General features: G+C 43.0%; 1 protein-coding gene across 2 annotated transcripts in view; it reads right to left on the minus strand.

Annotated features, from left to right (window-relative positions):
- The window catches only part of KIAA1549 (KIAA1549 ortholog), a 664,130-nt gene that overhangs the window by 30,373 nt on the left and 620,725 nt on the right, over positions 1 to 13,032 (minus strand). The window lies entirely within an intron of this gene.

The following is a 13,032-nucleotide window of genomic DNA, read 5'->3' on the forward strand; positions in this document are numbered from 1 at the left end:
TTTGGAGAAAAAAAAAAACACATGGAGTACAAATTCAACCTACCTTCCAGGTTTAGGCGGAGGGGTGTGAGGTGAACAACGTCTGATGGTCGCATAACACTCATTTAACTTTTTTTAAATTTGTTTATTTGGTTTTTACAAAATAAAGTAACAATACAACAGGGAGAAGGCCTTATATAGTGCAAGCACATCTAGTCCGTTTCATCAACATCCAGTTCGTTACATCACAGTAATTTATGTGGCCAAAAGATTTACCACTTAGTAGGCATCTTAGTGTACATTAAAGCACAGAACCATTTGTTCATTGGAACCTAGTGAAAATGTATCAGCAGAAGATTGTAATAGTGCATAAACAGGTTATCCCCAGTGCAACAAACATGAACTAGAGTATGTGATTGTGGTGGCACAGCAATTTATGGAATTCTAGAGAGTGCTCTAGGGCTACATGACCCCCATTGGACCCAGTCTCCAACTGTGAAGTGAGATACATAATCAAGTGGGGTCAAATATCTTCGGGTTATGAGCGCTTCGGCATCATCTCTCTGCCTCAAGCTGTTCCTGCATCCTGCAGCCAGCACTTGAGTTGGGGGTGTCAACACCAATGCAGAGCCACAATACGCTTAGAAAGGAGCAGCAGCATGTCGGCCAGTTGTCAAATCCCAGGCAGATCTTTCTCCACAAATAAATATACTCTGTTAATTTTCACAATTCTCTCAAAAGTTTGATAGGATGGACCTCTTTTTCTCAGAACTGCACAAGTTTATGGTTTCATTCATAGAGGGAGGAAGTGTGCTGGACAGGAAATCGTCTGATCCACTCTACTTTTGTCAAGTACGATACAACCTGTGTATGAATTTAATGTGCAAGAGTCTGAGTCTAATACTCAGCGAGAGAGCACTTGTCTGAGCACAGCAGTGAGGCAACAATTACACAGTCAAGGGAAGCTCTGGAGCTGCCTCCCAGGCAGACATTGCTCACAGGGTATGCAGATGGGTCTTCGCCTGCATTGCTGCTTACTGGCAAATATTTTGTTTATGAGGAGATGGATTTGTTATCAGCGCATCTAATGCATGGAGTTTTCAGGAAGGTGTTGTGAGGGTTCGGAAGGCAGCTAAAAGGCTATGATACTTTGAAAACAACTAGGGTGTGTTGTGCAGGTTTTCGAAAATACGTTGTGCTGTAAGGAATTTCCCCTCTGTGTGGAGTTCATTTAAGGTGTGTGTACGAACCCCTTTCAGAAGGCCACGGGGCACACAGGGGCTACTAGGCCCAACTGTAGCTGCTGAGGTCTTTTACTCCTGATGTCCCGGGTCCCAAGCTACTATGGATTCTGAGCAACTGGGCTAAGTACCACTTCTGCACTTTACTCTCACTGGTGGCTCTAGATAAGCAGCCATAGGCTCCCTCTGGGAAAAGTGTAGATACAGGTTAGTGGGTTAGTGAATACGACTCATAACTCAAAATGCGCTCAGTAATATCAATAAATGAATGTCCAGTTGAGTACTTATTTTTATATAGAAAATAAATATTTTATTTCTAACTCTATTCATTAAAGGAAGTACACAACATTCATAAGCAACAACACAATCTCCTTGAGGTTGGGGCCCTAGTGTTTACCTGGCAAATCCCTGTCCCACCCTCTTCCTTGCAATGCGGTTGGGGTTACACTGGTGGCCGTATCCAGGGATTGCTCACTAGTAGGTCTTATTCAAGAATCCTAGGAGACAGTCAAAAGTGCCTATGGTGCAGCAGCACCACGAGGAGCGAGTCCCACAGGGTCCAACAGGCCAGATTCAAGTCTTAACCGCTCCAGTATCACGGAGGTAAACGGCGTTTCAGTGTGTGCCCTGAACACAGACACTAGCAATATTCGGATCCTGCTCTGCGGAGTCGGGCTGCTTGCAAGACACATGGCAGTACCAGAAGGCGCAGGCTCTCTCCAGATGGAGGCTGCAGGTCTCAAAAGTGATCAGGGTTGCTGTAAGCTTCAGTTGATGCATAAGTTCAGTTTCCTGCCACATAAGGGGAAGGAGTTGATCCACTCAATGTCCTTTGGAGTCCACAGGATTGATCAGGAGGCAAGTCTTGGTGGTCAATTTCAATTCACAGGACGCAGATTCAGTTTTCCTGGGCAATAGCCTGAGCATGGCAATACTTAGTGCCGGTCACCCCTCCTGGCCTACAGGGTCACCACAGTACCCACTGGCAAGGCGCAGACCTGTCCTCTGTAATCAGCTACACCATGGTGGCCCATCCTGGTGTACGGGGTCGCTGCTAAGGCTCACACAAGTCTTGGCACTTTGTCAGCACAGGCACTTATATGGTGTCATAAACACATGACACGGCAAATGAAACATATGGTACTATATCTTTTATCTTTAGTACTCTTTATCCACCCTGAAACCTGCCTAGTCAATCTCAGGGCAATTCCAAGATTTGGATGAGGTGGGCTCACTCACATCATGGGACATGCTTCATCAATGGCTACCTCATTCCACCTCATAAGATAATACTACCACAGCGGACTCAACCTCAAGGGAGACTACCTTGAGGGAGTTCTTATAGATTACTTGTCTAGATATTTCTCTGGGTTCAAGTTAATTAACTAAAAATACGTTAGGATAAACTACAAGGGGTACTTTATTTGGTGGAATCTCGGTATGGATAAAAATACTAATAAAAAGTATTATTTGAGACAGTAAGGGGTATCATGGCCCGTGTCCCCCTATAGTGCTGACATGTTTCTGCCCTTCTACAAAGTCTATACTAGGTCTCGGGCATTCATCAGGGCTAAGAGGATCCCTCTACTTCTGCCTTGTGGTAATTACGTGCAAAAACAAGCCTACCTTTCCTTAAAAGGTGACAGTGGGTACCCTAGGTATGGGAAATGTAAAACACAATTGTGAGGTAGATAGTATGTCCTAGCCACAAGCAAATCTAGTGGTGTATACCTGAACATTCGCACAATAAATAACAATACACCTGTGGCACAAGTGACAATTCACAAAATAAAGAACACTAAAGAAGACAAATGTATTATTTCCATACACAGGAGAGTTCTCTAAACAGCTAAAATCATTCTGAGTACATTACTGAGCCTGCTGGCACCAGTATTTACAAAGAAATATACAGTCAATATATGAGTTCTAGGTTAGGCCTATATCAGCAAACCACATCCGAGTAAGGTAACTCTTCAGTCGCTCACTCATTCAACACCACTTACTTCGTCAAAGATAACGCCCTTGAGATTCCTAACAGGCCCCCAGACACAGCTGACTGGTAGACCTGAATGGAGGTAATGCGGTGTTTAAATAGCACCGTGTCCTCTAATTAGTGTCAGCCAAATTGCTTTCACTTGTTTTTTTCATATCACCTGACCCCTTCTCCTCGGTCTTAATTTTAATTACCAAGGCATCTGATTTTTGGTTGTTTTGATAAGTATAAACTAGCCTGTCTTGAGTGCACTTCCACGCCACTAGAGATCAATCCTTCATGAACTCCTTGTCCTCCACAGAAATTCTTGGTTCATTTGTGGTCATGAGACCTTTTAAGGCTGCATTATCGCAGAGATATTCTATCAATAAAGCTCTATGGAGTATAGTCTTTATTTGTGTCCTCTAAGTCTGAGAGTGAATTCCAGTCATCAAACTGTGTCAATGTATGTTCCAAAGTGGTGTTTCCCATCAGGGATATGCTGCTAAAATAGATAAAATTTTCTCATACTCAAACGTGAGCCTTTCCATTGTTGTAAGTCTCCCAACATCCCTCGAAGCCCTAAGTAGTTCCCAGGGCTCCATTTTCATTGGCTGATTTGATCAGCCACCTGCATGAAAGGGGTCAGGCGATGTGAAATAAGCAGGTGAAAGCAACTGGGCTGACACTAATTAGAGTACACAGTGCTATTCATACACCATATTCCAGTCTATCAGTATATGGAGATAACAATTTGTCTTCTTTAGTGTGTGACAATAGGAGATGGCCACCCCACACAGACTATGAAGTGAGGTGCCCACCTGGCTTTGTTAAAAAAGAAAAGAAAGGAGCAACACACCAAGACGAAGCTTATGCAAAAGGTACTGAAGCACACACTGTGAAGTGTTTCCATAAGTTCCTTGATAAGTAAGTACACAGTCACAGGGTCAAGTTGCTGAAATCCATTTATTTATTCATCCCAATCTTCTGTTATAATACATATGGCAGTCTCCAAATAAGCAGCAGACACACATTTCGTCCACAGGAGTTTTTCAAGGCTGCAAAAACGTATAAAACGGATTCAGCAAACAGTTTGAGTAGTCTGAATCTCCGACACCGTGACAAGGGGTTTACACTAATGTCAAATTTGCGAAAAAGTGAAAGCACATGTGGGGGAAACCATGAGAAACCGTGCAGAGGGGAAGACTAAAGTCATCACAAAGAGATCCAAGTAGAAGAAGGACCTGGTCATATTAGAAGAGTTAGAGGTGTTTAGCAATTACCACCAACAGTGTGAGAAAGAACTGACAGAAATGTGACACTGAGCGCCCCATCAGCCCATAATGTGGAACCACCCAGAATCAGACCAAGAAGAACTGTATAAGTATGATAGTGAAACACAAAAGAGTTACCTAATAATGCTACAGTTTCCAATGCAAGACAAGTCAGAGAAGCACCTTTTAAAAACCTTCAACAATATCCTGAAGTTATGGACCAGGGTAAGCAAAGTGTTATACCATGTGGGTCAAAAAGTCAGAGGCAACCCCAGCCCGCACAAAAGCAGTAAAAGATGGTAACTGTATTAAAAAACGTAAACTGAAAACCTAAAAAGGTGAAAAAAAGAAGGAAAAAAACCCACAAAGCACCAGGTGTCATCGCAAAGTGAGACAGATAAGTAATGATAGAGCTGAGTTAAGTCAGTGCTCTACCGAAGTTCCAGGTGTCAACCGGAGATATGAAAATGTCAAAGTACTCTTAATTACAGCACATGAATAACACAATACCTGGATGTCACTATCATGGCAGAGGGCCAACGTTTGGAGAACTCCATGTACAGGAAACCCAGGTCCCATAACTCGGTCCTCCATGCTACTAGGTGCACCCCCCTTCAGAGATACATGCCACCCCGTTTGGGGAGATGATCAGGATAAAATGGAATTGTAGCAGGGATGATGAACTGACTTCAGAATTAGACAATGTGGAGAAAAGATTTAGCAAGTGAGGTTACAACCGAGACATACTTTTTAACACCTCACCACTTAAGTTGGCTGATATCAAATAAGAAAAGTGACTTGTGACTGAGCAAATCTAGAAAGACTGATCGCAGATAGCTGCCTTTATCACACCTTATTCTGTACTTAGCCCTGTGGTATATAGAATTCTGGCTAGGCACTGGCACCTACTGACTAGGGATCCCACCTTGAGAACTCTATCAATGACAGGCCCACACTTATGCATGGGAGAGGAAAAACACTCAATCACCTTGTCTCAGTTTTATGGCACCATGCTCGTCTAACATTTGACTACCACCCCCACAGTGGGTTCCACAAGTGTGACATATGCAACATCTGCCGCTTTGCTGTGTACGGGATTACGACCTTCAGTTAAAACGCCAGACAAGCACGTCATCAAAAAATGTATTAACTAAAACACCAAGTTTGTAGTTTACAGTTTTTGTTGCATATGCAATCATATTTACATTGGGAATACAGTGAGACCATAAAAGGACAGAATACAAGAACACTTGAGAGCTATTAGAAATTATATTGCTAACAATCCATTGGCTGTGCATTTCAACATTGCACAGAAGGGCAACAAATTTGTCAATATTACCTTTCACTGCATTGATATGGTTGGCTATATGCCTAGAGGCAGTGATAGGACCCTAACACTCAGGCAACTAGGAAGTAAATAGATCCTAAAACTCAGGGCAGTGGAAATTGGTCTCAATAAGGACAAAGAACTACATGTGTTTTTATGATCTTGCTATATGTGGTGCCCACGTAATTCTGTGGACTCACCACTGTAGTTATCCATACTACGCATGTCCCATGTGTACTTCACCCTTTGTATTTTTGCATTAATGTGGAATAACTTTATTTTCTGATGGATTGCCTGTAATATATTCTTTTTTGTTGCATTACTTATTGGGGAGCGTTTTAACTCTGGGTGCAGTGACAATTTAAATATCCACCTTCTTCACTTAGTCACAGTATAGATTCTGGAAAAATGACTGAATACTTCCTTTGCAACTACAGAGCTATTTTCTCATATTCGTCTGTGTACCTGCATGACCATGTACTCTGTGGTATTTTCACCTTGATTTTTTACATAATTCTATCTAGACATCCTTGTTTATAAACACACCCTGTAAGAGTTTCAGCCCTACACTTATGACCTTGCTCCTGTGTCTCTAAGTTAGATATAGACTTTTGACAGTATGTCAATATTACTATCTATCATTCTATTCTATCATTACTATTATACCTATCATCTTTCTACTATTTACTATCTATCACATCTATCATATTTATCAAATATCACATATCACATCTATCATATCTATCACCTATCTACTAGTTACTATCATCCATCTATTCACTATCATAGCTGTCATCCATCATTACTTATCTGTCGCACTTTGTGATGACACCTGCTGCTTTGTGTTTTCTTTTTCTTCACCCGTATAAGTTTTCAGTTTACATTTTTTTAAGCAGTTACCATCTTTTACAACTTTTGCGAGGGCAGGGGTTGACTCAGTGACTTTTTGACCTACGTGGTATAAAACTTGGCTTATGCTGGTCCATGACCTCAGAATATTGTTTAACCCTAGAAAGTGAAGGTCCAGATTCCCTTCCTGTGTAAACGCCCCATAGATGTTAAAGAATTCGGTGGTGGGGACTCAAACAGGGGGTATGGACCGGATTCCCCCTCAGAGAGTAGAAGTCCAAAACTTATTGAGAATGAGAACCCACAAGAGTTATGCTTTAAAGAGAATACTTCTTAATGCAGTCTCTTCAGTAGTCAAGAAGCCATATAGTTCATAAATTATTTTGTAAAAACGTTTTTATGAAGTTGTAAGAAAAGACTTGACAAGTTGCAGACGGAGTGCAGCCTTTATTCATTGATTCTAAAGTATTCAGGAAAATTGAAGATTGTAGACCAAAGAACAGCCGACACGTGTTTCGCCCTCTATAGGGAGTCCACCTAGGGCTTCCTCAAGGCATTATAATATTCAAGTAAAGCAGCACACCATGTCGTATATGGTCATTGTCATATAAAGCAGCACATAATGTAGTATATGGTCCAAACACCAGTTGTTGATCCAGAATAGAAAAACGGCACCCGTTTGCCGTGTCCGCGTCTTAGTAAGGCGCCATATTGGGTTCTCATTCTCAGAATATTGTTGAAGCTTTCTAAAAGTTGCTACCCCGACTGGTCTTGCATTAGAAACTGTAGCATTATTAGGTAACTCATGTCTTATTGTCATATTTATACAGTTTTCCTTGGTCTAATACTGGGTTGTTCCACGTCATGGGCTGATGAGGTGCTCTGTGTCACATTTCTGTCAGTTGTTTCTCACGCTGTTGGTGATTGTCGCTTAACACCTCTGTTATAATCTGACCAGATCCTCCTTCTGCTTGGATCTCTCTATGATGACTTTACTCTTACCCTCCGCAAGGCTTCTCATGGTTTCCTCCGCATGTGCTCTCACTTCTTTGCAAATTTGACATTAGTGTAAACCACTTGGTATCCGGGATTCAGACTATCCAAACTGTTTGCTGAATTCGTTTTATACATTTTTGCAGCCTTGAAAAAGTCCTGTGGACGAAACACGTGTTGGCTGCTTCTTTGGAGGATGCTATATGTATTATATCAGAAGATTGGGATGAATAAACAAATGGATTTGCGCAACTTGACAGTGTTACTTTGTGTACTTACTTATCAAGGAGCTTATGGAAACACTTCATAGTTTGTGCTTTGGTATCTTTTGCATATGCTATCTGGACTGCCTTACAGAACAGAATCTCACACCCTAGGTGGCTGGGTGCTGTCACCATGTGAGCATCACTCCATGGATGCTTCTGTGTTGCTTTTGGGACCCATTCACCCATTGTGTGGACTACTGTTACCCCCATATGCTTTGCTGTTGTGATGTGCGAAGGTTCAGCATTGCCACCCTCTTTTCTGATTGAACACCTAGACGTAGCGTGTTTTTGCAAGCATGTGTGCAACACCAGTCAAGCATGTGTGTATCTTTATGTGTATTGTCAAGTGTGCCACTGGTGTATTGTTATTTATTTATTGTGTTAATGTTCCGGTATGGACCACTTGATTTGCTTGTGGCTTGGATTGAAAATGTCACTTACCCAGTGTACATCTGTTCGTGGCATCAGTCGCAGTAGATTCGCATGTTTTGCAATAGCTCGCCATCTGGTGTTGGGCCGGAGTGTTACAAGTTGTTTTTCTTCGAAGAAGTCTTTCGAGTCACGGGACCGAGTGACTCCTCCTTTTGTCTCCATTGCGCATGGGCGTCGACTCCATCTTCGATTGTTTTTCCCCGCAGAGGGTGAGGTAGGAGTTGAATTGTAGTAATAGTGCCCATGCAATGGAGTGACTAAGTATGCACCTATTTAAGGTTGAGATGATACATATACAAATAGTTGAAGGTAACTTCCAAACTGCTACAGGCTCCCGGGGAGGCGGGTGGGCACATGCGAATCTACTGCGACTGATGCCACGAACAGATGTACACTGGGTAAGTGACATTTTCAGTTCGATGGCATCTGTCGCTGTAGATACGCATGTTTTGCATAGACTAGTAAGCAGTTATCTCCCCAAAAGCGGTGGATCAGCCTGTAGGAGTGGAAGTAGTCTGAAATAATGTTCTTAATACGGCTTGACCTACTGTGGCTTGTTGTGCGGATAACACGTCTACACAGTAGTGCTTGGTGAATGTGTGAGGCGTAGACCATGTGGCTGCCTTACATATTTCTTGCATTGGGATGTTTCCTAGAAAGGCCATGGTAGCACCTTTCTTTCTGGTTGAGTGTGCCCTTGGTGTAATGGGCAGCTGTCGTTTAGCTTTAAGGTAGCAGATTTGGATGCATTTAACTATCCATCTGGCTATACCTTGTTTTGATATTGGGTTTCCTGCATGAGGTTTTTGAAATGCAATAAATAGTTGTTTAGTCTTTCTGATGTTCTTTGTTCTGTCAATGTAATACATCAATGCTCTTTTGACATCTAATGTATGTAGTGCCCTTTCAGCTACGGTATCTGGCTGTGGAAAGAACACTGGAAGTTCCACTGTTTGATTTAGATGGAACGGTGAAATAACCTTTGGCAAAAATTTAGGATTGGTCCTTAGGACGACCTTATTCTTGTGTAGTTGTATAAAAGGTTCCTGTATTGTAAACGCCTGAATCTCGCTTACTCTTCTTAGGGAAGTAATGGCGATGAGAAATGCCACCTTCCAGGTTAGGAACTGTATTTCGCAGGAGTGCATGGGTTCAAAAGGTGGACCCATAAGCCTAGTTAGGACAACATTTAGGTTCCATGAAGGAACAGGTGGTGTTCTTGGTGGTATAATTCTCCTAAGGCCCTCCATGAATGCTTTAATGACTGGTATCTTATATAGGGAAGTTGAATAGGTAGTCTGCAGGTATGCAGATATTGCTGCAAGGTGTATTTTAATGGAAGAGAAAGCCAGGTTAGATTTTTGTAAGTGAAGCAAGTAACCCACTACATGTTCTGGAGTTGTGTGTAATGGTTGTATTTGATTAATATGGCAGTAGCAAACAAACCTCTTCCATTTACTTGCATAGCAGTGCCTGGTGGATGGCCTTCTGGCTTGTTTTATGACTTCCATACATTCTTGGGTAAGTTGTAAGTGCCCGAATTCTAGGATTTCAGGAGCCAGATTGCTAGATTCAGCGATGCTGGATCTGGGTGTCTGATCTTTTGGTTGTGTTGTGTCAACAGATCTGGCCTGTTGGGCAATTTGATGCAGGGTACTACTGATAGGTCTAGCAGCGTTGTGTACCAGGGTTGCCTTGCCCAAGTTGGTGCTATTAATATGAGTTTGAGTTTGTTTTGACTGAGTTTGTTTACCAGGTAAGGAAGGAGAGGGAGAGGAGGAAAAGCGTAAGCAAATATCCCTGACCAGTTCATCCATAGGGCATTGCCTTGGGACTGTTTGTGTGGGTATCTGGATGCGAAGTTTTGGCATTTTGCGTTCTCCTTTGTCGCAAACAAGTCTATCTGAGGTGTTCCCCAGAGTTTGAAATAAGTGTTCAGAATTTGAGGGTGAATTTCCCATTCGTGGACCTGTTGGTGATCTCGAGAGAGATTGTCTGCGAGTTGATTTTGGATCCCTGGTATAAATTGTGCTATTAGGCGAATTTGGTTGTGAATTGCCCAACGCCAAATCTTTTGTGCTAGCAGGCTTAACTGCGTGGAGTGCGTCCCCCCTTGCTTGTTTAGATAATACATTGTTGTCATGTTGTCTGTTTTGACGAGAATGTATTTGTGAACTATTATTGGTTGGAAAGCTTTTAGTGCTTGAAAAACTGCTAGAAGTTCTAGGTGATTTATATGCAGTTTTGTTTGATGTACGTTCCATTGTCCTTGTATGCTGTGTTGATCGAGGTGTGCTCCCCACCCTGTCATGGAAGCATCTGTTGTTATTACGTATTGTGGCACTGGGTCTTGGAAAGGCCGCCCTTTGTTTAAATTTATGTTGTTCCACCACAGAAGCGAGAGGTAAGTTTGGCGGTCTATTAACACCAGATCTAGAAGGTGACCCTGTGCTTGTGACCATTGTGATGCTAGGCACTGTTGTAAGGGCCTCATGTGCAGTCTTGCGTTTGGGACAATGGCTATGCATGAAGACATCATGCCTAGGAGTTGTAGTACCATCTTTGCTTGTATCCTTTGTGTTGGATACATGCGTTGTATGATGGTGTTGAAATTTTTAATTCTTTGTGGACTTGGAGTGGCTACTCCTTTTGATGTGTCTATTATGGCTCCCAGGTATTGTTGTACCTTGCGCTGCAGAATTTTGGATTTTGTGAAGTTGACGGTGAACCCTAGTTTGAAGAGGGTTTGTATGATATGATTTGTGTGATTTGAGCACTCTATTAACGAATGGGCCTTGATTAGCCAGTCGTCTAGATATGGGAACACATGTATTTGCTGCCTTCTTATGTGTGCAGCGACTACCGCTAGACATTTGGTAAAGACTCTTGGTGCGGTTGTTAATCCGAAAGGCAGTACCTTGAATTGGTAATGTATTCCCTTGAATACAAACCTTAGGTATTTCCTGTGCGATGGGTGTATTGGTATATGGAAATAAGCATCCTTGAGGTCTAAAGTTGCCATGTAGTCGTGTAGTTTTAGCAATGGCAATACTTCTTGTAGTGTGACCATGTGAAAGTGGTCTGATTTGATGAAAGTGTTCACTACTCTGAGGTCTAGGATTGGTCTCAGCGTTTTGTCCTTCTTTGGTATCAGAAAGTACAGTGAGTAAACTCCTGTGTTTATTTGTGTGTTTGGCACTAATTCGATTGCATTCTTTTGCAATAGTGCCTGCACTTCTATCTCCAGGAGATTGGAATGATGTGTTGTCAAATTTTGTGCTTTTGGTGGTATGTTTGGAGGGAATTGTAGAAATTCTATGCAATAACCATGTTGGATAATTGCTAGAACCCAAGTGTCTGTAGTGATTTCCTCCCATGCTTTGTAATAATGACGTATTCTTCCCCCACTGGTGTTGTGTGGAGGGGGTGAGTGACATGTGAGTCACTGTTTAGTAGTAGGGGTTTTGGGGCTCTGAAATCTTCCTCTATTCCTAGGGAATTGCCCTCCTCTATATTGTCCCCGAAAACCTCCTCTATACTGTCCCTGGTAACTGGACGGTGTTGCTTGTGAGGTGCTGGCTTGTGTGCTCTGACCCCGAAACCTCCCTCTAAAGGGTGTTTTACGGAATGTGCTGTAATTCCCTCTGCTCTGCGGGGAGTAGAGTGCGCCCATGGCTTTGGTAGTGTCCGTATCTTTTTTGAGTTTCTCAATCGCTGTGTCCACTTCTGGACCGAACAGTTCTTTTTCGTTAAAAGGCATATTGAGAACTGCTTGTTGAATCTCTGGTTTAAATCCAGACGTTCGGAGCCATGCATGCCTTCTGATAGTTACAGATGTATTAATTGTCCGTGCAGCTGTATCTGCAGCGTCCATGGAGGAGCGGATCTGGTTGTTGGAAATGGTCTGTCCCTCCTCAACCACTTGTTTTGCCCTATTTTGTAAGTCCTTGGGCAGATGTTCAATGAGATGTTGCATCTCGTCCCAGTGGGCTCTGTCATAGCGCGCAAGTAGTGCCTGGGAGTTCGCGATGCGCCACTGGTTTGCAGCTTGTGTTGCGACTCTCTTACCAGCTGCATCGAACTTGCGGCTTTCTTTATCTGGGGGTGGTGCATCTCCAGATGTGTGGGAGTTGGCCCTTTTCCTAGCTGCTCCTACAACGACAGAGTCTGGTGGCAGCTGTGTAGTAATGAAAACCGGGTCTGTAGGAGGCGCCTTATACTTCTTTTCCACCCTTGGTGTGATTGCCCTACTTTTGACCGGCTCTTTAAAGATTTCTTTTGCGTGCCGGAGCATACCAGGGAGCATAGGCAGGCTTTGGTATGAGCTGTGGGTGGAGGAGAGTGTGTTGAATAAAAAATCATCCTCGACCTGTTCTGAGTGGAGGCTTACGTTGTGAAATTGTGCTGCTCTAGCCACCACTTGAGAGTACGCGGTGCTGTCCTCTGGTGGAGATGGCTTCGTAGGGTATGCCTCCGGACTGTTATCTGACACTGGGGCGTCGTATAGGTCCCATGCGTCTTGATCTTGGTCACCCTGGCTTATGGTGGTGTGAGCTGGGGAGTGTGATGGAGTTTGTGCTGGTGAGACGTTAATCACGGGCGGAGGAGAGGGTGGTGGGGTAACTCTTTTCACCACTTTTGGTTGTGGTGTCTGTTCAGTTTGGAACTCCAACCTTCTCTTTCTTCTAATAGGGGGAAG

This window comes from Pleurodeles waltl, chromosome 4_1 (genome assembly GCF_031143425.1).
Source record: "Pleurodeles waltl isolate 20211129_DDA chromosome 4_1, aPleWal1.hap1.20221129, whole genome shotgun sequence".
In the NCBI taxonomy this organism is placed as follows: domain Eukaryota; kingdom Metazoa; phylum Chordata; class Amphibia; order Caudata; family Salamandridae; genus Pleurodeles; species Pleurodeles waltl.